This window comes from Pezoporus flaviventris, unplaced genomic scaffold (assembly GCF_033815535.1).
Source record: "Pezoporus flaviventris isolate CSIRO_AGI_PZ_B2104156 unplaced genomic scaffold, CSIRO_AGI_Pfla_v1 ptg000047l, whole genome shotgun sequence".
Taxonomy (NCBI): Eukaryota; Metazoa; Chordata; class Aves; order Psittaciformes; family Psittacidae; genus Pezoporus; species Pezoporus flaviventris.
This window is the reverse complement of record NW_026892595.1, coordinates 15941977-15969519: the sequence shown is the minus strand read 5'-3', so window position 1 is coordinate 15969519 and position 27543 is coordinate 15941977. Positions and strand designations below refer to the sequence as shown.

The 27543-nt window shown below is 39.4% G+C and overlaps 1 protein-coding gene across 1 annotated transcript in view; it reads right to left on the bottom strand.

Annotated features, from left to right (window-relative positions):
- AKAP9 (A-kinase anchoring protein 9) overlaps positions 1 to 27543 on the bottom strand; it is a 429434-nt gene that overhangs the window by 161866 nt on the left and 240025 nt on the right. The gene's annotated exons all lie outside the window — the stretch shown is intronic.

The window sequence follows — 27543 nt, the reverse complement described above, 5'->3', positions numbered from 1 at the left end:
GCTCAGGAATACTGGATATTCAAAGGAAAGATTCAGCTACCCATAAAGATACAGAGAATTTCTTATCTATTTTAAGGACTTATTTTTTAGAACCACTGCCTCCCACATATGCGTACAGGCGTTCTGGTCATCAAACATTTAACAGATTCTGTCTTTGGCAGGTACACTCTTACACGATATTTTGGTCCTTGTATGTCCCCTTACATACCTTGAATCTGGATTTGGCTTTTTTTTTTCCAAAATTGTGCCCTTATACAAATACTCAGGCTTGATAAGAGTTCTAATTTCTCAATTTCCACATATAATTGCTGTCTTGTGCTTCCAAAATTGAACAGCCACATACTTGAGAACTAGAGCTGGATGATGAATTGAAAGTGTTTCAGCCTTTAACCCCACGTCTTTAAGTCCCGTCTACTTGCACAAAACTGACAAAACCACATTTTTATGATTTGATTTCTGTGCAACTGATCTAAACCAGCTTTTTAGAGAAGAAGGAAAGTAGATCATATTCTTTTTCAATCATTATCAAAGTAATGAGAGAATTTTAAATTACAGGAGCGTTGTGTGTTGTTGAGTGTAAGATAGAGAAGATGCCTAGCTTCTTTTTGCAGATCTGAGCTGAGCTAAAAATCTGACAACTTTTGAAAAAAAAAAATCCCCCTTTCCTATAGTTCCATGTTCCTGTGTCAATTGGTTAGGAGGTCATCTAATGTAGAAATTGCCACAAACTGCATTCTGCTCTCAGCTTCTCAGCTTCAACCAAGAAATTAGTCACCTGCACAAAGGAATCCAGCCATCTTGCAAAAGTGTAGATTTTTAATCTAATCTTCACATCAGTTCTTTGACATAACACCATTTCTGTATGCCTTTTTTTTAGCTGCTACCTTGGCCCTTTATTTTGCTAGCTAGATTGACATTTGAACTGTAGAAGTAAAGATAGAGTAGTGAGGATGTCCTGATGCATATTAGATAAGTTCTAACAGGAGTGTATACAACTTACAGTAACCCACAGCTCAGGCTGTCATCTGTGATCTGTTCCTTTTCACATTTGTGAGACCCTGTCTTTTCTGCTTCTGGTACTGTCAGCAATTCTGTTCATCTTTGCTAAAAATAGCTAACTAAATTTGGAAGAAATCTTAACGCAGGAGAAATACTGCATATACTGAACTAAAGCCACCTTCAAAGAAGGTTGAAATACCTCTTTGAAATTAATGTTGCAAGTAATGTTTTGTAACTGTATATTACAAAGAGGTTAAACTGCACTAGGGAGAAAGTGGCAACAGAAGGAAAACTGTAACAGGAAGAAATAATTATTCCTATGAAAATAAAGAGGACTAGATGTGTATAAATTACTTTTTGTGCCATAGCTGAACAGGCCCCTTAGGAAGATAGTAAAGGCCTCTTGAACCTCAAAGGCTTCTCGCTGCTTTTATATGCAGCTTCTTCTGTAATACCTGTTTTGTTCAAATTAAAACTCACTCTCCTGTTGCCAATATAGAAAGCTTTTCAAGCACATTGAAGGGATAGCTCTTGGGACCAGAAGTGGGGTATAGCATTCTGAAGAAATATATTTTCTAAAGTGAATGTGTAATTTCTTTAACCTCATCCCACAAACAAAAACCATAACAAGAATTTTGATAAACATGTTATCTTCAGAAGAATGTAAGATCTGAATAAAGTGTTTCTGGCTTTATTGCTCAGAATGAATGGACTTGTAGTGTAGTTGCAGAGAATATTTGTGCTGAAATACATTAGCTTATTTAACAGTTATGATAAGACTGCAATAAAGAATGTATGCACTGGAAGATCTATTTGAATAATGATGAAATTTGTGGAATCATTTATAGCCAGGCTGAACAAATGAGTCCAATGATAAACTGTGCATCAGTATAATAGAGTAGTTTAAATGGAGACCAACTATTTAAATAATAGAGTGCCAGCTGATCCTTTCGTTACAGGGGTTAGGAGTATATCTCAGATTTCAGTAATTCTTTTCCGTAGTACTATTTATTTTAAAATCTGCATCAGACTACATGATAATAATTGAAAGGCATCTGTTTGAAGAGACCTTCTGAAAATGAATGATGGGATAGTTTCCCTAGGAGAGAGTCACAATTCTGTACAGAGAGAAATTAAAGGCTGAAAAATGTGTCTGAAAACTTTTTAGCAGTGCAAGATTATATTCAGAGGAAGAAAACTAGATATCAAACTAACGATAAACCTGGTGGTGGCATGAATATGGAAGTTCTGTGTGTTCATAACTTTTGTCCAGATTGAGGTGCTTTCTGATAAAGACCCATGTATTTTAAGTATTTTTGTATTCAGATATTTTGCTATAAATGAGAAGTAAGGAATAAAACCCAAACAATCAAACAAACAGTAGAACTGAATATTATTCTATATTATGGAGATTGTTATTTATGGAGAATGACAAAGAATGGCATTTGTAAGATGATTCTCAGAAGTGGAATGTCAGCAAAAGTGAGGATTTATCTGGAAGTGTTAGTAAGGGCAGAAAAGTGAAGAGATGATCCCGCATTCCAGAAGCATGTATAATTCCACCATGGTGCAATTTGACAGTACAAATATGCGGTGGTGAAATACTTTGGGTAAAGATAAAAGGAATAGAAACCAAGAAGAGAAATAACAACCATCTGCTACACATCAGAAGATCTGGAAAAGAGTGTGGAAAAAGAATTCCTGGAACCATTCTTTATGCTGTGGGATGCTACGCTCCTGAGGAATGTTTATAACTCATATATTTGCTACTTAGTAAACTCAACGAGCCTGCATAACCAAAGAGGTCTGAAAAGTATGCAGAAAAAAAAATTTGGAAGCACTGCTTAAATGTGCCTCTAAAGTAAAGCCCTCCTCTGAGGGACTGGTGAAGATTCATTCTTTATAATGAAAACTCACATGTTTTAGATATAGTCAATTCTGAATTCCACCCATTTGGATTTCTGCTCATTTTTGATGACATGGCAGTCAGTTTCGGAGGGAAGTGTGGTATGAAGAGATAAACATTTATCAAATCTTTGTTCTTTCCAAGGCAGGGCTTAACTGAACTGTTCTTTGAAAGGCCCAAATCACCTGAGCTTATGAGACTTTATGAATTGATAAAGTTCAATGCAAATTTGGGCTTTGTTGTATCGCTGTGGACTTTTGACTGCACTGAAATGGTGCACACAAGTCAAGGCACTGCACAGCTGGAAAGGTGAACTGTATATATGACAAGAAAGTGCTGATTTCCAAATATACCCTTGAAAGCGCTGTATTGCTTGAGTTCCAGAAAATGCTGAAACAGAGGTTTGAATTCTGTTTTTGCAAAATAGAGGCTACTATTGGTTGCTTTATATTAATTTCAGAGTTACCAGAAATCTGAATGCAAGTTTTGTTTGTCTACTGCATGACTCCTCAAGTTGATTTATATGATGACAAGCTGGCATCAGGTGAGAAGTGTTCACTGACATTAGGAGAAACACACTGTTATTTCTAAGAGAAGTTAAGGTCAGAGCACAAATATATTCTTTTTTGTTTGTTTGTTTGTTTTTACAAAACCCCAAGCCAGTCTGGCCAAGTTCTTCAGTCACACCAGGGTCTCCATTTCCTGCCCGAAGAAATTTAGCCCCACAGTGTATACCCTTCATTCCTGACCTAGATTAGGATCTTCTCTCTATGGAGTTTGGTCAAAAATACCAAAAAGTGCACGCTTTGGTAAAGGCAGAAGTAACACATTCAGGATGCACTTAGAAACTGGTTTTTATGAATTTTTAAGTCTTGGCTTAACAAAAAAGGATAATCAAGAAAATTGCAATATAATCTTGGAGAAGAATTTTGTCCAGACCCTCTTCAGTGCTAACCATACTGGAGTCCTGGTTCAAGAATCTGCTGTAATGCAAGCAATGATGTGCAATAAGAAATTAGCTTTGTACAGAAACATGATGTGGCTAGTTATTACAGTCATAAAATTCATAATCAAGATGAAACTAACCTGGAATAGTAATGAAAAAATTATGGTATACAAGAAAAATAAGAAAGGACATTTTTCTTCTTACAGTTTGAGAAACCTTTGAGCAGTGCAACTGTTTCCAGAGTTTTCTGAAATACGATATTATACAAGTAAAAAAAATGGTGTTTCTCTAAGTTTAATTAATACAGTGTTGAAACTGTCATTTTCCCAGTTAATTAATATTTGTCTCAAAATCAAAGCATCCTCTTTTAAAAGACAGTGAGTTCAAGAAGGAATTAATTCCTAAACATACTTGAGATGTCTTCAAGGTTATTTATGTGGGAAGACAGCTCTCTCTCTCTCAGTAGCAGAGTTAGGCTGTAACAACATCTAAAAATTCATTTCAGAAAACCAAGAGGACAGGAACCTTGCGTGTCCAATATTGCGCACAGCACTCATAAACTTTATGAAAAGGAGCACAGCAAAAGGGGTTTGTTTCTATTACGATTTGTTTAAAATTTTCCCATAAATGACAGAAAGCAGAAATATTGTCTTGGCTCACAAATCCCTCCTAGCCACTGCCTCATCAGAGATTCCTCAACAGTAGTAACCTATGTGACCTTTGTGTGAGTCTCACATGACTCCAATTATTCAGCTGTGAGCTCCGATTCTTTTACACAGCCTGCCCTTAACTTTAAAAAATTGAAGAGGGAGGAGATCTGGGGGGAATGAAAGCTGTATCACATGGCCTGACCACACTTTGTACACTATGAGACAGGCCATCGAAATCTTGGAGAGATAGAGGGAGAGAATTTATCTCCCAAATCTGTAGATATCAAGAGGAACTGAGTTCCACCACACTGGGGTCAGATGTGCTAAAGCACCGTATTTCGAAAGAGTCAACTTGAAAAGTAATGGGAGACCAGAGACAAATGAGAAGCAGAAAGTAGGTTACGAAAAGGAATAAAAATGTGGATCAGGTTATGCAAGAACAGAGGGGTCAAGGCTTGAAGAAGCTTGAAAGTTGCCAGTAAAATCCTCAACTCAAATCTCAGTTTCAGAAGGAACCAATATTGTGGCTTGAGCAACAGGGCAGCATGGTAACAGCAGGGGCAGCAGCAGTGGGATGAAGGTGAGATAGGAAGCTTTGATAAAAAATATGTTGCTGATGCAAACCCTCAAATCATTGGTACTTCTATGTAGAAATTTGAGGCCAAGTCTAAGTCTTACTGAACCTTGTAGGAAAATTTCCATCCCGTTCAACAAGGTTAGGTTTGGGCTCCTAAATTTAAAGTTATATACCAGTTTGCTGTGTATACTCAATAATGCAATGCTTCAGTGTGTATAATTTCAAGATTTGGCTTCAGGATTCTTTTATAAGGGTTTGTGTGTTTCCTACCCCTCAAAAAGCTGCAAGTATAAAAATGTCCTCTGCTCTACCTCGTGTTAATCTGTGGCCAAAGATATGAAAGGGCAGTGACAATCCTGAACTACAGTTTTAGTTGGAGTTGTGAGGAGAATCAGTTGTGAGAATTTTCCCTGTTTGAAAGAGTCTTCGTGTCTAAAAGCAGAATGGGAAATAAAAATGCATTTTTTAAACAGAAACAATAGTTCAATGGGTAGTCAGAGCGCACTAGTTGAAATGATGCAATATGTTCGCTATGCTTACTTTCAATTCTGACCTTATAGGTTTTGGTTTTTTCTTTTTTAATACTTTAACCATAAATGAATTCCAAATTTGACATAAAGAAATCTGATGAAAATAATTAAAAATATGTTGACAGCCAATACGTTCTTCTAAGGTTTTCTTTAAAAATGAAAATAAGTGAAACTTATTCTGACCATTTCCCATTGAAAGGTTTAATGACAAAAATATTCTCGCTTGCTCTTGAATTTTAGCCAAAACTTAGACCTTAAAATAAATGACAGAATTTGGGATTGACTTTGACCCACAATGGAAAAGACCTTCCTCCACTGCTAGGCGGTTACCCTCTCACACAACAGTTACTCATTTGTGTGCAAGAGGACAGTGAGTTGCATAGCCACATGTGCCATGTGTTGACAGCCACTTTTTTCCTGCACTGTTATATGTTAGTCTTGCTTTTGATGGAAGGTATGATGTGTCATTTCTATGGCTAAACTCCGTAGAAGCTATAGCTGTCAAACAGAATGCCAGTACCTGTCACTGTCTGGCCTCTGCATGGCAAGTGGGCTCTGACCACTGTAGGCTCATTACTCAAAATGTTTAGATTAGAATCATAGAATAGTTAGGGTTGGAAAGGACCTTAAGGTCATGAAGTTCCAACCTCCCTGACATGGGCAGGGACAACTCACACTAAATCATATCACCCAAGGCCTCGTCCAGCCTGGTCTTGAGCACTGCCAGGGATGGAGCATTCACAAGCTCCCTGGGCAACCCATTCCAGTGCCTCACCACCCTAACAGGAAAGAATTTCCTCCTTATATCCAATCTAAACTTCCCCTGTTTAAGTTTTAACCCATTACCCCTTGTCCTATCACTACAGTCTCTAATGAAGAGTCCCTCCCCAGCATCCCTATAGCCCCCCTTCAGATACTGGAAGGCTGCTATGAGGTCTTCACGCAGCCTTCTCTTCTCCAGGCTGAACAGCCCCAACTTTCTCAGCCTGTCTTCATATGGGAGGTGCTCCAGTCCCCTGATCATCCTCGTGGCCCTTCTCTGGACTTGCTCCAACAGCTCCATGTCCTTTTTATGTTGAGGACACCAGAACTGCACACAATACTCCAAGTGAGGTCTCACAAGAGCAGAGTAGAGGGGCAGGATCACCTCCTTCGACCTGCTGGTCACGCTCCTTTTGATGCAGCCCAGGATACGGTTGGCTTTCTGCACTGCAAGCGCACACTGAAGCCGGCTCATGTTCATTTTCTTATTGACCAACACCCCCAAGTCCTTCTCCACAGGGCTGCTCTGAATCTCTTCCCTGCCCAACCTGTAGCTGTGCCTGGGATTGCTGCCACCCAGGTGTAGGACCTTGCCCTTGGCATGGTTAAACTTCATGAGGTTGGCATCAGCCCACCTCACAAGCGTGTCAAGGTCCCTCTGGATGGCATTCCTTCCCTCCAGGGTATCAACCGAACCACACAGCTTGGTGTCATCAGCAAACTTGCTGAGGGTGCACTCAATCCCACTTTCCATGTCAGCGACAAAGGTGTTGAACCAGACTGGTCCCGACACCGACCCCTGAGGGACACCACACATTACTGGTCTCCAGCTGGACATTGAGCCATTGACCACAACTCTTTGCATGCGGCCATCCAGCCAGTTCTTTATCCACCAAGTGGTCCATCCATCAAATTGATGTCTCTCCACTTTAGAGACAAGGATGTCATGTGGGACAGTGTCAAATGCTTTGCACAAGTCCAGGTAGATGACATCAACTGCTCTACCCCTGTCCATCAGTTCTGTAGCCCCATCATAGAAGGCCACCAAATTGGTCAGGCAGGATTTCCCCTTAGTGAAGCCATGCTGGCTGTCACCAAGCACCTTGTTGATTTTCATGTGCCTTAGCATGCCTTCCAGGAGAATGTGCTCCAAGATTTTGCCAGCACAGAGGTGAGACTGACTGGTCTGTAATTCCCCGGGTCATCCATTTTCCCCTTCTTGAAAATGGGGGTTATATTTCCCTTTTTCCAGTCGTCAGGAAGATTAGGAAGTGAATCATTCTAGCTCACACTGCCAGGTTTCTTTCTTGTGAGAACCTTGATGAGGAGGGAAATGCCTTTGGTTCTGAGTGGTGGGAAACACTCTTGTCTAAGCAATATGTGTAAGCATCAGATATTCGAATCTGCTCTTTGTTACTCCTTTTTGTTTTAGTTATCAACCCCTGCTTCAAATGAAGGATTCTGATTTCACTAATGTTTAACTTATATATGGCAACTTTGAAGTTAGGTTCAGCAGTATCTAATCTATCCTTTTACTGCATTCAAAATCTTAAACTGAACTCGCTTGAGACAGGGAATGTTTACACTGACTTGTCATATTTTGTAAATGAAACAAATGGGTTCAGAGTTCACTGCTGATTTGGGGAAGGTGAAGAAGATAAAATGAAGAGTTTTTCCTAGCTAGAAAATACAGGCATTGTCAGTAACCTCTTCAAAGAAGGAAGAGGGGAAGGACAATGAGGAGAGTGCACCAGGTATCCACTCCACAAATCCTCCCTGGATATTCCATTGCAGGTTGGACTGGATTCATGCTTTCTGTGGTGTCTATGTCAATAGCTGTAATGTGATGGAAATAAATGCTGTGAACTCATGATTACTATCATCACAATCATCATTAGACATTAAGAAATAAATAATAGTTTTTAATTAGTATCTTCTACATCCCTTTTTTCTCCTCTGTTGATTTAAACAATAGTACAGATGGGATAGTATCGTAGCTGATTTGGTTAACGGAGTGACTATCCTTGCACTTTTTGCTAAAGAGATTAGAAATGCTTTTTCACACACAATGAGCCAGTGTGTAGATGATCCAGCTAAAAAAGCATAAACATTAAATTAATTATTTAAAGCCATATTCACTGTGGTAGGCTAGGTGGATTCTTGCTCCTGAGTATTTTTAAACGGGACATCTCAGAAGATCTGTTATAAACTGAAGGAACTTCCTCTAAAATGGCAGTATGTCTTTGTATGCTTCAATTGGGAGCTGTTTTGGAAACGTATCTGCCACTGTTTTCAGGGGACTGAGTCTGAGTCTTTGTGGGACTGCTGTTCTTTCTGAATACTGACAAGATAGCTTTAGTCTTCTGGAGAAAAGGAGTTGGTTTAGATAGGGGTGCTTTCTTTGTGCTTTGGGCTTGCTTTCAGTCATGTGTGTTATGAACATGTTTTGAATTGATAGTAATTTTTCTTCTGTTATTTCCGTATTTTTTTGTCCTTCATTATGAGTTCTAACTTCCTCCAGGGGTCCTTCAGGGTCTTTGAAGAAAATGGATAAAGAGTAATAGTTTGGGGCTTTTTTTAACTAGAAATAGTAACAGATCAGCTAGAGCATGTGGTGCTCAGGTAAGAGTTACACAGGAAGTTAGCTATGAACTGAGTGAGCTATTATCATGGCATAGTCTTCTAAAATTTTCCCCTTGCTTCTGAAAAGAAAGGCACAATTTTGAAAAAAAAACCCAAAAAGACTTAGTAGGGGAGTTGAGGTTATATAAATCTTAGTAATTGTGACCTCCACATTTAGTAAATTGATCATAGTTAAAGAAAAGAACAATGAACACTGAATAAATGTGATTTTTATAATAAAGAACAGAACCAATGAACATATGCAATGAGACAAAGGCATATGATTTACTGAGTAGGACACAAGTATTGTATTTACATAGGAAATTATTCTTTAAAATGTGGATTTCCTCAAAGTAGTCAACAAGCACTGGATGAGAAAATCCTGTTGATGCCTTCTACATGGTTTTCCAGAAGGATTTTGAGGAGGTTTTCATCAAATGTTTTTAAGGAAATTAAGTGATGTGGCACAAAATGAAGGGTCCTAGCATGTTTAAATATCAACTTTGGAGGTAGAAAATAAACCAAAAGAGGAATTTATTGGCCTTTCTGATTGATGCACCCATGGAAATCCACAGAGATCATTGCTGAGCTCTATGCTTTCAAACACACAGAAGTCTGGTTAAGGAACTCAACAAAATGAGGTGACTCAGGTTTTTTAAACAGAACTAACAATTCAGGATAGTTTTTAAGGGATCTTAAGGTGCTGGGTGGGTGATAAAATGGCAGATATAATTCAGTGTTGGAAGATGTAAACTGATGCACTTGGAGTTGACTCTGGACTTATTAAGAGAAGAATAGAAAACAAAACAGAATCCATCAATATAGCACTTCATAAGTCTGTGAGGTGATTATGTCCTGAGGGCTGCATATGGTCCTGTCTCCTACATCTCAAAAAGGACTTGAAAAGGGTGACTGCATGCTCAAAATTATGAAATAGCTTCCAGATGAGGATTGACTACATGAACTTGGTATCCTGTGTAGGAAAAGAGAGGAGGGGAATATAAAAAAAAGGGAGGAAGGAATAGAAATCCTGAGTAGCAAAAAAGAGGTAGCACAAATAGGGACATGGAATAGCAGAGCTGACAAGCAAAAGGGGGCTTTTTCACAGAAAAGACAGTTAAAATTTGAAGGCATTAGCACAGGATTCTGAGGATGCCAGAAGTTCACATGGCTTCAAAAGGAATTACATAAATACACAGAAGAAGAATCCATTACTGGCTGTAAAACACAAAGAAACCATTTCTGGCTCAGAAAATCTTGGAGCTCACGGAGTGCTACAAGCCAGGGGAACATTATTGAGTGTTTGTCTTCGTTTGCATGTTTCCCCATCCTCTCTTGGACACTGCTAGAGACAAGATGCTGGACAAAATGGTCATTTGATATGACTTGCGATCATCCTTATATGTATATGCCTTCATTCCCACTGCCACAGCTTGAAAACTCATATTTGCTTCTACTGAGGTGCCTGGAGCTTCTGCTTCTGTCAGGGACAGAGACAGGATGCCCATTCCCAGCAGCAGTCTTTCCCCTGTTTTCCCCACTCTCCAGCAGTCATAAGAGCTGACTTCTTATAAGACCCCCTCTGATAGCTGTAGTCCAGCTCTGAATCCTGAAATTTGGGGTGGTAAATTTCCATTTTGTCTGTATTATGAGAAGGTCTGGATGAACTTGTTCTGTGTTTGGGGCCTTTCAGAGCCAGCAGTCCTGACTGGTAGAGTCATTCTCACCTGATGAGAGATTATAGCACTCATCATGAGACCCATCGGAAAGGCATTCAGAAGTGTCCAGTAAAACACAGAAGTCACTCCAGGACCTACTGGAACTTGGCCTGGTTCTACTCAACCAAGGGAATTTAAGCCAAGCCAAGCAAATAAACAGTCATTTTCAAAATACATCCTGAGTCTTCAGGTGCAGAACTGAATTCCAAACAAATAGGAAGTAGTGCCTAGTTTTTACTGAAATTGTGTGAAATATTTTGCCTTAACAGTAAACCCAGTATTTTTTAGGGGACTGAAACTGTGAATATGAATCATCTGCAGATAAATTCAGCTGAATAAAGAGTAAAACAGATGTTACACGAAAAAGAAGCATTAGTTCTTGAATTTTCTGAAGAAGTTCCATTTTAGAATGTTCAGAATGCTTGCTTTTGACATTTACAAAATAACATCTTTTTAGTATCTAATAATGGGCCACTGTAAAAAGGGAATGCTTTAAAATGAAAGCAAAAATCATTATAGATTAGCTTGATTAAAAAAAAAAAAAAAAATCCCTCATTTTTCCAAAACCATACAATGTCTGTTTTGATTCAGACTCAACTGATTGCATTTTGTTTTCCTTTTTCTTTAGTGTTTGAACCAAAAAAGCCTACTTGTTTGTCTGGCTCTGTTTTGGGTTATGTTATGAAAGTTTTACAAAGTGCTTCACACTGAATTGAATGCATTCATAACAAATTACAGCTGCCTTTTCCAGCAAGAGTAAATACTGGTTTTTATCTTTGCAAATAATGGTTACTGCCTCATGAATATCAATGAGAAAGGATAGAAAGCACAAGTTCAAAAATTTAAATTTGCAGCTATTGAAACTTCTTGGTTTAGGTGCTTAATGCTGATTAATGCAGATACCACATTTTCCCTTTCTTCTTCATGATCATTTTGTCTTCCTCAGCTTAAGGAAAGCATTCAGAAGAAATCAGTTTCTCTTTTTTTTCCACCCTCTCTTCTTTTTCTTTTTTTAGGCTTCCCTAATTCTTCTCTTTGAGTCCTTCAGTGCTGATATATTCTTTTAAACCAAAATTTGTTTAATGACCTTTTTCATAGAAAAATTGCTTTGTTGATCCTTTTTTTAAAAAAGCAGTTTATTTTAACAGCAGAATAACTGACTTTTTGAGTAATCATTTGGTGATTCAGTGAGTGCTTGCCAAAAGGACCGCACAAATGAAATTCTGCCTCTAATCTCACTTGGCCATGCAGAGGAGTGAGCTCCCCACATGCTAATTTGCAAGTTGATTTGAGGGAGAGCTGCAAGGCAAGGCAGCTGCCCCATGAGAGAGTGTATCCCCACAAGCCAGAGCTGTCGTCCCTTTTCTCCTAGCTATATATCTAGGAGGGCTGTGAGGTGGCGTGAGCCTGAGGGACACATCAGTCCCCATAGACATTATTATTTCTTCCCACTGTGCACTGCTTGGTACTTCTGGCTGAGCCGAGTCCCTTTTTCCACTTTCCTTTGGAGCGCCAGATGTCAGTCAGTCACTGCTGTAGGCTGGAACTATGCTGGTTTACTGCTGGCATGGTGCTATTGCTAATTAGAGATGCTTTTCACTTACAGAAAACCCCTTGGCTAGTACACCAAACAGGCCAAACCCCATCCTTTCACCCCAAGACGTGGCATTGCACACACTGCACCCACTATCTTCCTACTCAAAACAGGGTGGCTTCACCCCAGTCTCCAACACCCTATCCCTGGGGTCATCATGCCTACGCCAGAAGAGTATTTTGCACCCTCTCTGTGGGCAGGGCAGTGCTTCATCCCATAGCCTGTTCACATGCGTGCATGAATGTGGTCATTGTGATTAGAGCTACAGAGAGGGCTGGTTCATTGACCTCTGCTATGCCATGCATGGGAATGTAGAAACATGCATTTTCCTTGTAGTAAAGGCTGAAGGTGTCTGCCTAGATCACCAATACCTAAAACCATAATTGCCATTTTATTGTGCTGACAGAGTGACAGCTGCATCCCATAGGAAAGTAGACACAATCTATATCTGTCCAAAACCATTTATAATTAAAAGATCCCAATTTTATGCTGCTTTCTGTGATGTGTGTCTATATTTGCACTAGGTCTTCACCCAGACTGGACTTTATTGTTTATCAACCTTTGCCAGGGTGCTGAGGGTCCACTAAAGAAATCACAGCTTCTAGAGATAGATTTGGAGAGTTTGGATGCATGTAAAGCTTCTGAACCACTATTATAGTTTACACCAGGAAGTTTACTCTTAGTTTCAGACTCACCACTCATAATTGCTCCAAATGCAAATTGCCATATTTAATTATCACCTACTTTGACACTTTTTGCTTTTTATAGTCATTGCATTTTTTATTGCTTCACAGTTGGTCATTGTGATTTCCCTTTCAGCCCTTACTAAAATTCAGAATTTTCACTTTTGTTTTTCTCCTTTTTTCAGTGGGGAGGATTCTCTCCAAACAAACACCCCCACCTGTTTTAGTTTGCGATGCTTCCCTGACAGGATTTTTTTTTAATATGGTCAACTTCTGATGTGGAGAAATCTTGCCGGTTTTATTCCCTTCTTTTTACCCAGTTATCCCGTTGGCATCAGTGGCACTAACTGAATGAGGAAGAGCCATTCACATGAAATGTCTGTGTGATCAAGGCTTTGGTTACCATAACTGAGAGACATTAAAGTCTGCAACATGAAAGACGTTTTCCCTTCACAGCACATTTCGAAACCCAAAGTGAAGGGCAGCAATTTTCTGTTGCTGGGCTATATTAATTTCTGGTGTAATCTCATAAAATGTTGTAGAATTACACCAAGAAGGAATATAAAGCCCCAACTTGAAATTTCATTCTGTTTCACGGACTGTGAGTTGCAGTGGTCTGGCATAAGCATCTGTGGAAACACTAATTGCTTAAAACTAAATATATATTGTTATGTTCAAGGAGGTCACACAGCTCTACTTACATTTTTGTGATTATTTGCCTTAAACATCCAAGCAGAAAAAGCAAGCCATGCCATATACATGGAAATACTTAAACGACCACAGCAATGAATGATTTAGTGCAGGTCACCTGAAAGATATTTTCACATATTGCATTTTAAACACTGCCATTTTGTCTGCAAATTCTGGGACATGTCGGTGAACAACTGCAGAGCAGCCCACGTCAGCAGCACAGGAAAGTAGTGGCAATCTGGAATAACAAACTCTAATTTTCAGTTTGTGAAGGATGATTTCTGTGTGTTATGGGTTATTATGTCATTATGTATAGTATAGTTAAGCTTAGAGGCTTCAGTGAATTTGGCACCTCATTAAACAAAGCACAGTAGAAACACATAATGAGACATTTTTTTCTGAAACGCTACTTACAATCTGCAAGACAAGAGTGGAAGAGAAGCACAGAAAAATTAAGGCTGTGAATGTCATGGTGTCGAGCAGTGGCTGAGTCAAGAACATAAACTGAGTTTCCAGGCTCCTAATTGATCCTGTTTTTATTCAGATTCTACTGTTGTAGTCATGAGGTTAAATCTAAGCGTTGGGAAATAAAAGCTTAATTTTTCTGTAATCATGACAATCAATAACATGTGATGGCCATAATTGCAAATAAATTAGTTTAACTTTGGAACTTCCTGTATAGAATTGATGCGTTTTGCCACTTTTAATCCTACCATAAGCATTCCTTGTGCATTACGCACAATGTTGCTGCCAGCTACATGGAGAGCACAGGGGGACCTTACACATGGAAAGCTGAAGGAATTTCCACAACCGTTCCACTATATGGTTGGCATTGTCATTTTTCTCTGGGTTCAGTGGCATATTGAGGTATTCAGCCACAACATAAAGTAATTGAAAACATTCCCAGGATGTCTGAAAAAAAAGTGGTCATGCTCTCGTCTTGCTAAAATATCATTCCCCTACAAGGAGTAGTGCAGTAAAAGCAGTGTCATGTTACTTTAACAGAAGCATTTAACATTTTTACTGACAGAACCTAAAGCATGTGGTTATGGAGTGTGAAATCCTCATTAAAATTCCTCCAGGAAAATCAGTCGAATAAATATCCAGTAATTGTCACAGTGTCCTCATTGCTGTAGTTTTATAATACTACAATTCTCTCCATTGATCAGCTTTATTCTCATATCATATAAAGAGCACAGATTCATGTTCAGGCATTTAATACCCATCAAGGGCAATTCTGATTATTTGTAAGTCTAAAGCTGTAGAAATATGTTGCAGTAATTGTGGGCTGGGTCATACTGGTGCATTCATGAAGCTTCACTGTGCTACTCTTCTGGAGCAGTGGCAGTTGCCTTTCCCTACACACTTCTCCCTCTTTCCCCTTCACTTAGTGCATTCAGAGAATATGGATAAGGCACATGAGATTCTGAAATGAGCTGGTGAAGCAGAAGTGGGAAATACCACCAACCCTACTCATCTTGCTCAAATGCCCTTTGGGCTTTTCGCTTCCCTTGTCTCTGTAGAGAGGATTTCTGGGGACCATGGTGTGCCTGGGGCCATGCAGCACAGGAGTGAAGGGATGGGACCCTGAACTGATACACAAGGGAGGTGCCCTCCTTATAAATGATCCTGGAACAGCTGGAGGTTTTAGGGAAAACTTCAGAATGTTGAAGTTAATCCTAGAATTTCTTCAAAAGTGGAAGGCAGTGGCCAAACTCTGCTCCTGGATGGAAGGATATTGGAGAAATTTGGTATGGGGATACTCATGTGTGTATACGTATGTGTGTCCCAGGTCTCTTCCAGCTGTTAACTTTAATAACCAGTAGTACTATCCTTACCTTGATCCTGTCACTATTTTAAAGCACTTTACAGTTTGAAAGGACTGGAGGAGTGAGATACTGAATGTATCTTAAAAGAGCTGCTGACTTCCCTACTGGCAAATGATTCTTACTTTGGTTAAACTGGAAAATATTTAAATCTCCAAGCTGTTGTGAAAATTCCTCTGCATGTTGCAGAGTTAAGAGTTTGTAGCTTTATGACTCCAAATAACAGGAGGCTCTCAAGAGAAAATTCACGAAGACCTAGAACAGCTTTGCTGCCAAAGTTATGACACCTTTGAACAAGGAAACATTAAAAATTCAGATAGTCTATCAAAAATGTCTTAAAATTGGAAGCCGAAACCCCATTGCTAGCATATGAAATGGAGATTCTCATCTTGAGATGCAAACCTGCACTGAACTTTAATTGTTGAGCAGGAAGCATCTGCATTTGGTCCAGGCTGTACTGATGCAGAAAGTTCAGTAGTGGATATACTGCGGTATGCCAAACAAACTGGCCCAAGCAGCTGATGGTATGGTTATTGTGAAATCGTACACAAAATGGGCTAGTTAAGCACATGCAAGAATAGATAAAAATATTCACTACAAAGCTGGTGTATTTTATTTCACATTTTTAACCAGAAGGTGGCATTGTATCATGTCTTTTGCAGGCAAACCAGCTAAAACTTTTTCCTCTGTAAGAAGACTGGGGCTTTACAAACACCACTAACTCAGGTTTTTGGTTTTTGCTGTTTTCCTGGATTTTTTTTTAATAGATGAGATGAATCACCATTTCTATATGTTTCATCCTTACTGAAAATGTGTTCTTTGCTGACAATCTGATACTTCTATTATTGTTTTTCTATACAGTCATATTTCTGGTCAAAACAGTTTGAAGAACTTTATCTAGAATACTACCTGTTTACACTCTGTTGTGAAATAATTTACAAATTATATTGCAGTAATTCACAACCAGGGCAATTACATGCCACTAAATGTGAAAATCTCTTATTTATGGTGGCTCAATAAAACCGTTCTAGCACAGAAACAGGGCCTGCTTAAAAGCCAGAAAGCAAAGCTCTTTGTTTGAGTTGAAATAGTCTGAATGAGTGGGAGAGATATTAATTTTGCAAACTGCTTAATCAGAGTCCACAGAGGTTTGAGCAGATACCTGAAATCAGGAAGGAATGTCAGCTGGTTTAAAAAATGAGTTTTATATGTGTATGTGTATGAAAGCCGCAGGGTAGGCAGATACCGCCAGTCATACTCCTATAGTCCAGGGGCTCATGCAGATTATGGGAAAAAGTTTCTGAAGGGGATGATAGTCTCAAAGATTGCATCAACCTCTGCAGCCACCCATTGTGTGGACTCTGCAATGGCTTCTCCTCCAGGTCTGTGCCAAAGTTAGTTGTTTCCTGTTCAGTAAGGACAACTTGGAAACACAGATACCAGCAACCAACCATAAGATGGTGGCAGCTGTTTATCATCTGAACTAATCCAGCATTCTAAATACTGAAGATCTATTTTACCTGTCCTTAATCAGTTTCTTAAGCAATTTTGTAAAGGAGCTACAAATAGTGAGGCAACGAACACATCCTGCGGATCTACAAGTCCACACCATACAGGAAAAAAGCATCCACCTCAAAACACTGATTTTCAGTAACAACTTTTCTGGTACTTTGCTAGAATATTTTTACATTAAAATGGAAATAGAGCTGCATCTAAAAGTGAAATATATTTCATTTTTCTAAGGTGATCCCACAACCAACATCTCTGCTTTTCACATTGGGAAAGGAGTATGTTTCTAGGGTATAATTCCTTATGTATATATGGAGTCAGGGTCAGTTCACAATGGCATTCATGCAAACCTTCTAAACCCAAGCAAAAGCAAAGATGTGTAGATGTCAAAATCAGAAATGCTATTGCACTAATCTTACAAAAAGTCCATGGTCAATATGTCTGCTTAAGCTTTTAGACTTTCAGGAACAGTAGCTTGACTCACCACAAGGGACTCATATATATGCTTCTAGAAACAGTCATCATAATAATCTCCTTAACCACTGGTTAGCAAATCATGTTGACTGTTTCACATAGAAACATCCCTGCAGCATCAGGTAGCAAAGATTTTATCATGCAATTGACAAGTTTTATGTGTTCCTGTGCTGTACATGGTTGCAAACCATTGCATCCTCTATAATGTGCAATTCAATTCAAGCTATTACACTACCACAATTAAGAGACCTACTGATACTATCCTGGATCAACTTGAGAGTGCTGGCATGGTCTGCTGTATTTCCTATTTTGAGGACCAAATACTGGCACTGCCATATCTTAGAACCTGTGGAACATGTGCCTTCACTGTATCTCAGCACTGAACTAAACCTTCCATTTGTATTCTGGAAGGTATTGCGAGCATGCAGCTAAGACCTTTCGATTTCTAATTACATATGATGGAAAAGGTCGTAAGACAGATGAGAAACCATATCCAATCAATACCAAACTGATTTTTTCCCCCCACTGATTTTAGAAACTGTTTCCATGGTTAGTAACACTCTGGGACACACAGAGAAAGAACAGTTAACTGATGTGCCTGTAAACATATTTATTTGGCATTTTGCTTCACTGAGCATAGAAGTCATCTGGCCAATCCTAATTTTTTTCTAAGGGACCATCACAAAAAGATCCCATAACACAAAGGGAAAACAATCTGCAAATGCTCCCTTGAAACGTGGCCTTTCCTGCCTACTTACAGAATGAAATTGATACACAGCTGCAGATTTGTTGACCTGCACACGAGATTGAAACTATAATATGAAAAAAATGAAATTCTTGCCTGATGATAGATTTTTTTCTCTATTTGGATACCACTAGTGGGAACAATATAATGACTGGAAGGATCTGCAGCCCTCTGTATAATGTTAGAGAGTGTCATGTTGAGAAAGGGCATATGGTCTCTGCATCACTGCTCCTTAATCTTCTCAGATTTTCACAAAGAAATCATATTAATCAAATCTGCTTTCAGCTATATAAAAAGTGCAGTTTGAATGGTTCACAGCTTAGGAGGAAATTGAATGTAGAAGAAAACCTTGGATAGAAATAAGCCCAGAACTTAAAATAGCTTGCTGTTGTCAGTATCTCACTTCATGATTCTAAATAGCTGTGACAATTATGCATCAGAAAGCTCTGAAACTGCCCCATACTGGGGCTATGGAGTAGTCCATGAAGGCAATACAGGAGCAGAGGAATTGCCAGATGAAATCAGGATGGTGAGCCATCTGCTACTGGCTTGAAAAGAAAAAAGCAAACCCAACAAAAAATCCTGCCCAGAAATACATCAGTAAGGGGTAAAATTCTGTCTTGCAGTGAACAGATACTCTGCACTTCCACCTTATTTGAAAATTTGCTTGGGTGCTTGAGGAAGATTGGGCTGTATATGTATGAGGTGCAAGTTTTGTTCCAGTCTCGCTCCTTTTCCATTGCCCTGCTGGGGGGGCAATATGGGAGGGCAGAGAGCAGGTACAGTATGGTTCCATACAGCAGCAGGATGGGCATATAGGGGAAATCGGTTGGCACTCCATACACAGGGGCTGTCCAAGAGCCATCATGCTTTCTTAAAGCAGGGTAACCTTCCAGTGTTCCCTCTGACATGGGCTGCCTCATTTTGGGTTGTTTTGGAGACAGCCTTAAATCTGTGGAAATACATTGTTTTATTAACTATATCAGGCAAAATCCACAACACTTGTATGTGGTTTCCTCATTGCTATTAGTGTTTTGTGTTTACTTGGCATGACTGTTGTGTTTGTCACCATTCAGACTGCAGGGACAGATCTGTTTCCTGTGCCCAAAAGCTGATGTTCTGACGACCCAGTCTTGCTTTCATTGAAATCACAGGGATCCTTGCTGCTGATTTTGGATACGAAGAATAGAGAGGACATCGGGGTGCACTCCCTTCCTCTCTGTTAAATTTGAATATCAGACTTGTAGGTACATGATCACCATATCACAAAGTAAACTTCGAGATATGAATGACAGAATGTTGATTCTGGCAATGGGATCTAAAGGTCACTTCTGCTCACTTGAAACAAAGGTAACAGCATTTCTTTTGAAGGTAAAGTATATTTAATTCTAGGAACATCCCCCCCCAACATTACTGAAAAAGAGGCACCAATCTAACAAGAATTATATTTTAAATTGGTGCCAGAAAAACAGGATATTCCTGAGGTCTTTCTGAACACATCTATTTCTGTCTGGACTCTAGAGAAAATCTACTAATAGCAAAGGCATGACATTAGATTACAACCACAAAATTGCAGTTTTAAGACTCTAATGAAAATGGGTTAAGTCTATACCATTTCTTATTTGTATTATAATCCCTGCCATAAGAATAGCCTTTCCTGGAATTATTGGAAAGGAAATTCTCTCTTGCTTGTAAATGTAATTTCATTTTTCCTCTCACTATATTTGTAAAGATAGCTGAAACTGTTTTACCAGTTTTCAGAATGGTATCCAAATCTGAGGGTGGTTACTACAAAAGAAATCTAGCATAGGCTAATGATTATTATACTGTGGTATTTGAAATCAGGAGTGTTTAATTATGTACAGACACATGGTAAAGTCAAATTTCTAAGGAGAAATGAGAAATGATATTTGTAGTCTATGTGGCTTGCAGATGCTCAGGATCTAAAACCTCTATGCTTCGATTGCCCAGGGAGGTTGTGAATGCTCCATCCCTGGCAGTGTTCAAGACCAGGTAGGACGAGGCCTTGGGTGATATGATTTAGTGTAAGGTGTCCCTGCCCACGGCAGGGGGGTTGGAACTAGATGATCTTAAGGTCCTTTCCAACCCTAACGATTCTATGATTCTATGATTGCTGTTAGTGTTGACTACTATGCATATCCCTTGGCATTCCTAATTGTAACGGGAACAGAACCTTCTGATTTGTAGGTCTTTTGCTAAGGAGAATGTGATGGATCTCAGGAAAACAAGGGACTATATCTGTGTTCAAAAAGCTAATTCTACAAGAATATGATCATTCAGTTAGTCTCAATTCTCACGCTGGTGAGAGTGGAGGTACTTGCTGTAGTTAAGGCATATGTCCAAATACAGTCTGTAGATGTGTGTGAAGTTGCATGACTGGGGAGCAGGAGAGGTTGTGGGCCTCAGAAGTGTGGTGATGGGGACCAGTGTGCCAGTGCTATTCACTGGATTCATAATGATTCCCTGCTCATATGCAGGTGCCTTCACAATGACATCAGTCAGGAATGAGTCATGGCAAGGTGAAATGCTCTGCATGTCAGGGAGAAGACTCCTGTTGTGTGTAGCCAACTTAGCTGATAGTGGTATGTGCCATTAATATGACTCTTTGTAGACAGGCAGGCTTTTCTGTGTGTGCTGCACATGTGCGCCTGCGGAATCACAGAGTAAGGTGCTGTGGCCTGTCTTTGTGGGGAGCCTGGGCACCACTCACTTACAGCACTGTCTGCTTTGAAACAATCACTCAGACATAAATGACTCGCTGTGAGGTGCTGGAAGTCATGCTGGTTGGTGTAGCATTCAGTGGTCTAACAGCCTCAAGCTCAGCGCAGGAAGAAAAAGACAAATTTTTCACTGGAGTCGTAAAAAAGTAAAGAGAGGAGCCTGCTGCTTAGGTTGCCTGTTTGACAGTATTGGAAATCAGCCTATCTAGGAATTGCAGTAGACAATCCAAGGTGAGCTATGATGTTTTAAAAGCACTGATTGAAGAAGGTGATGAAGCTTGCTTGCAGAGTCAGGCTTGCTGGCATGTTAAAATTGATGGCTGAAAGTATAGAAAAAAACCACCTGATTTGGAAGAAAAAATACAGTTTCAGAATGATTTTCAATTATTCTACTCTTTCAATTTTCACTAGATCTTCAATCATTGACTTTGAATAGCCAGCTAATATGCAAAAGTCTCCTGCAGCAGACTAGCAGTAGAGGTAACTTAGCAGGAAACTGATTAAGTTGGAGGTTGTGATCCAGTTTTACTCAGCTCTTCACTTTGCTTTTTGCCCAGACAAGTGGTTGAGAGTTGAAGCTGACTCTTTTTAGAGTCAGCTCTGAAGTACTCTAGAGTACTGAGCACAACAGCACTCTGCTGGCAGCAGTGTAGGGAGGCTGAACTCATCCAGGTACCATATCCTTTCAAGCACATTGTGAGGGTGGTGGTGAAGACTGATGGGTTTGGGATGTTCTTATTACAGGTATATTGTAGTGTAGTGTGGTTCACCAGTGAAATCGAGTTTCACCAGGAAAAGTATAATCAGAAGAGATTGTTATCTCCTTACATGCTCCCGTTCTGGACTCAATTTAGCTATTTCTATAGCAGGGATGACTTGTTAAAGAGATAAATCTATATGATCTTAAGGTCCTTTCCAACCCTAACGATTCTATGATTCTATGCTCATTTCCTTCCTTGATACAGCACTTGCCTCTTCATATCTGAGCACTTCCAGTCACCTGGCCATTTTATCTGTCATGTAGGGACTGAAGAGGGAGTTGGCTAGTGTGAGTATGCTTCAGAATATTTTGAGCTCGCTTAGGCAAAGAAGCAAAAATCCAGAGGAGAAGAAGGTGCCATGCCCAGACTTGAAGTTGTGTGTTGTTAGGCAAAGGAAGGGTACCAAATCTGAACCTTCTTATGGTGCAAATGCTCTCAAAGCCTCCATCTGAGTTGTGATTTTTGGAAGGTCTCCTCCTTGTGGTAATATGGACTAAAAAGTTGATATTCATGAAGTATAGAGGTTGATTCCCCCAACATTTTTAGACAGAAGGTTATAAAATTTAAACCTGTATATATTCTTTTGCAATTCAGAATGAAAATATGAAACTGTGTTATGGATAGACAAATGCAGTCTATTTAACAAGGGAATTAGGTACAGACCATCCATGACTGCTAACCTTCCTCCATCTCAGGAGTCCTTCCTTCCAAGCAACTCCTTGCAGGGAGTACATAGTAGGTAGAGGTCACACTGTACCTGTTGTCTTTCTTTTGCTTTTCCTCTAAGGAACTGGTATTAATCACTGTCAGATGCAGGATACTGTGCAGACAGAGACCTTGCTCTGACTCTGTGGTGTTCTGAAGTTATACTCCTATGTATTTCAGTTTCCATACAAACTGCTTGATGTTGAATACTCTTGGGAACTGTTTGCTGCAGACATGGTGTTCTAGTGACTGAAACCCGAGAATCACTTACATAAGCTTTATAGATGTCTCATTTTATAAATCTCTGCCTGTCTCCTCATCCTATTCTTCTTTCCTGCCTACTTTTTATTCCCTCCAATTCATTCTCTAAAATGCGAGATATCTTTCTCCTTCTCCCAGTACATTCCTGAATATTGAGTATGCTTTCTTGCCTCTTCTTTTCCTTTTCAATAAGGAATTCACTTATATCACTTAATCCAGTGGGCCACCTACCATGGCAAATACTACATTAGTTTGTTATTCCTGGTATTCTTGGACTTTACCAGAACTAGGATTAGTTCTGGTTCTTTTGTGTACCTGCTAAACCGCAGTACAGTTAGAACATGTTTTCTCTGCGTTCTGTAGCTTGTACAAAGGGTGGCACATTACCCTAATCTAAATGCTAAAATATTCTTTATTTTGAATGGCTGCTTACACTTCCTCTTTGCCACAGGTGGCCAGGTTTGTAAAAGGAGAGGAGAAAGAATTGCAAGCCTACTGGAATTATAGAACTTTGAAAGCAACAGTTAGTATAATCCCTGCCTGTGACGGAGTGGTTGAGTGTCTAGAAACATTACAGCACTCCTTATATAATTAAAGTTTAAAATAGAAAGAAATCATGCAGAAAGAAATCATGAGGTGTTTGTAGCAAAAGTCAGAATATCAAGAAGAGATTAGGGCTCACTGGAAAATACCGACATTTGGGTAAGAGGGGAAAACAAAAGTTTTGACCTGAAACACAGAAATTGTTTGAAAATCAAAACTCAAATATGCAGTCTGGGACTTGATACAGTTTCTATTTGGGTTTTTTATTGGTCTGTCATTCTCTATTGCTCAGTTTGTTTATTCCATAATATGCCATCTCTTGCTGCTTCCTCAAGTAGGACATGTAGTCCATCAGGAAAACCAGATTTATGAGGGCTATTGGAAGACAATGATAAAAAGCTTAAGTTTTTTTTTTTTTTATTATTTCTTTTTTTTTTTGTTGACAACTAGATATTGAAAAGTAATTTTTTGACAGACCATAGGAAAAGAAATTTATATGTCTATATATAAGATCTAACTGAGACAGGTTTTCTACAATCCTAAATTTGTGATTTTTGACATTGTGATTTTTGTTTTTTACAGACATGCCGTAGCATGCTAAAATGAATTACTCAAGGAAATATGCATAAGAGACAAGAAAATATTTTGGTTATGATGCCATCTGTCCAATGCTAGCTGACTGATGAGGCAGTGGAAATGGAAATTAATATAATACAGTGTGTGTAATCTTCTTAAATCTCAAACTAGCATCAGGACTGGCACTTTTAGACTGAATTAATGGCTGTGGTTATGGCTACTTCTTGCCTTCTCTAGTTTCATTTATTGTTAGTTGTTATTATATGTTCATTAAAAAGTAATTTAATAAATCATGGGATTTCCTGCCTGTAAAACAATTATCAGAATGAGGAGTGATGGCAATGGTTGGGGAACAGGCTGAAATTTGGTAACCCTTTGTGAAGGCAAAACAGGACACAAAAACTTCACTATTTAACTTGAAACTATTTAGTACGATAGTGCTTTCCTCTACCATCCATAAGGAAGTGAAGCAGGATTTGAGGCATCTTCTGGGTTCTAACTCTGCCTCTGCTAGGGGTGAGTGTGCAAATGTCTCCTGTGTTAACATTTCTGGGGATCTGTGATGATTAGCCTGTTGACTATTCAAATAGAAGGATGACTGGGCAGCATCATGACACTATGGACACACATTTACAATTCCCTCACGCAGGTGAGTACTAAGGACTGTACTGAAATAATTTTAAGGAATCACTGACCAATTAATTAAAAAAATTCATAGGCCTCTGGATATCCAAATACAGACTCTGAACTTCATTATAGCATGGGTGTATGTGAAGCCATTCAGAACCAGGTGCTCTTTAGTGGCCTTTCTGTACTGTTTGAATACCTCTATTCAACTTGCTTAAAAGGTCTCCAATCACACAGTGAAAGTGAGGAATGGTGGAGGAAGCAATGAAAGTTTGGTGAGGGGGAATGGGGGAGCCTAAGAGAAAAAGAGAGAGATTGTTCAGACAGGCAGAGAGCATATGAGCAGTAACTGGGACAGTGTTTATACTGTCATGTTAGTTTGGGATTCAAGGTCACACTCAATGGTTTCCTCATTGCTTACACATTAACGTTCACCTTGGCCTTACTGGCGGTAAGGCAGAGCTCGGATCTGACCATGAACACAGCTGCATACACACTGTGCAAAAGCCTAAAGATATTGAAGTCTAGGGAAGAGTCAAAGTTTATGTGGAGAGAGCTGAAAGAGGCATGATACTGAGGGATGAAGTGACATAAGTAATGGAGTGCTGGACAAGGAAGGGTTAAGATGAGGGGGATTCAAGAGAAAGGAGGATGGTAGCCAGGCCAGGCTGGGGGACAGAGGGAGCAGTTGTCTTCTGAAAATGGAAACTGGGTCCAGAGGTTTTCTTGTAACCTGCCCTCCTCATTTGGTAAACTGGTGTGAAGCATGGAGAGAGCTACTGAAAGCAGTCATCTCTAACAGCTCCTCTGGTCAGTGCATAGCCTGAGGCAGTGCCTGCCTAAGGAGACTTGTCTTTCCCAGCAGATAGGGAGAGAAATTCCCAGTGTAAAGATGCATCAAAACAACCATTTTCTTTTCTGGAGATCAAAATAAATGATTCTAGTTCACACAAGTTCACTTTAAACCAGACACATATTTCTTAGTAATAGCCGTAGTACAAGGAATTAACATAACTCTGAGCACTCTCAGAAGACAGTGCAGCCTTCAGAGCCAGAGGACACACCTACACTGAGTATGATGTGTGCTTGTATGACTCAAAGATAATATTTACAGCTGTGGTGGTTCGGTTCCTCAGAGCATACCATGAGCCCTCCTTTCACACTATATTATCCTAGACTTCATTGTTTGGTAAGGGAGACACAGAGTCTGCCTCCCTTTGGAGGATTCCGGGAAGCCAGAAAATGTGCATGGGGTACTGACTGCTGCAGGATCACTCATTCATCTCAAAGATGGCAGACTCATTGCAGCTAATAATTCCTCTTTTAAAACCTGGCTCCTCACCATCACCATAAACCCTGAAGCAAATATAATAGTACTCTCAGGCACATAAGAATGCTTGTACAGCAGGAATTTGGCATCTTCCAAATGTGCTTCATAGGCTTATTCATCATGTTGTGCCCTTAAAATATCAAGAGGAGAGCCCAGGTACACAGAATCCATGAGTTAATTCCTCTTTGATGAGGAAATATATTTGCCTGACCTGGAGGACTTGACATTTCCGATAAACTTGGAGTTGAAGGAGCTGGTAGAGAGTGAGTTGACAGTGCGCAAGGGGAAGAAGAATTAGAAATAGTCAAAGTTTATACGACAAGAGGTGATCCAGCTCGAGGATAAACTGAGATAAATGGTGGAATAATAATTAGAAATAGGAAGATTTAGAAGGATTTGGCAAGTAAGCAGGGAAGAGGCAATCAGATAGCCTCTGTAGTCAGGGGCAGGCACCATAGTTGTCTGTTTATGTTACATGGCAAAAGGAGTGAAAAGATCCCCAAGGCAGTTAGCACTGACTGGATGTGCCTATGGTATCTAAGCTTCATGTGCTAGCCAACTTCTAAAACGCACAGTAGCTGAACAAATATCCAAGTCAGAGTATCCAGGCACTTGCCTATCAGGTGCAGAGAGCAAATTGTAAAACCAGTATAGACTGCCCTCATGTTGCAAAATTTTCCAAATCTAATAATTATTTTGTTCATTATTATTTTATGAAAAGTATGACAGAGATTTCTACAAGCCTGAATCATGACTCAGGATGTACTAGATACAGTAAAAATAGATTATTTTTTTATCTTCAGGTCAAAATATATGACAGGAGACTGCAGAAGTAGACAAACATAAGAGACAATGAGATATGTGGTTAATAAGGTAGACACATGCAACCTTTAGGTTGTAGGTTTAGTCACTTACAGATATAGGGCATGTCCTCTAAGAGACCATTTTAGTCTTTCACTGTTTTGCCTCTTTTTCAATGAGAGGTATTAATTGGTTAGAGGATGCGTCTTTTCAAAGAAAAAACACAGTAAAAAAAGGTATCTTTCCTTCTTGGAAATTGAAATGGCTTCAACACAAAACCAAATCATTAGTTAACATTCAGTGGTGCCTTCCTTATTGAAATACTGCCTTTCTGCCTTCCCAACTGAAGGGGGCTGCACAATACATGAAGCTTAAAAAGCCTCAATACACAGGTTTAAAAAGGCTTCAGTTGAGACAAGAGGAATAAGAAATAGGTAAAATGGTAAAAGTCCTTAGCAGAATGTAGTGCTGGACAAAGGTGTGCAGTAAAAAAAAAAAAGAGAAATCATAAAAAGAAAGGTAGTCTTGGAAGGAAAACCTTAAAGGTGATGCTAAAGAAGATAGGAAGCTTTGGAGGTCATAAGGGGGAAAGAGAAATGACATGATCCCTATAACAGAGAATTTTACATCTAGCTAATACAATTTGCAGTCTTTTTAAGGAGCTGCACAATAATTTGCTGGTGAAAGGGAAACATTTCTTCTCACTATGTGGTCATTCAAACCATGCTAACATACCGGCACCCTGTGCATGTTATGGGATTGCTTCTTGGTGAATACTGAATAATTACTCTTACCACTGGAGAGATTAATAGCATGAAAATTAAGCTTCTCTAAATGCAATCTTGATTATTAGGGCTCCGAGTGTGTTGCTGGGAATCCATTGCTCAAGTGTTCAAAAAAGTGCACAGTATGTACTGTGTTATCAGTATTTCAAAAGTTAAGAATTTGATGGGAATTTCAGCATTAA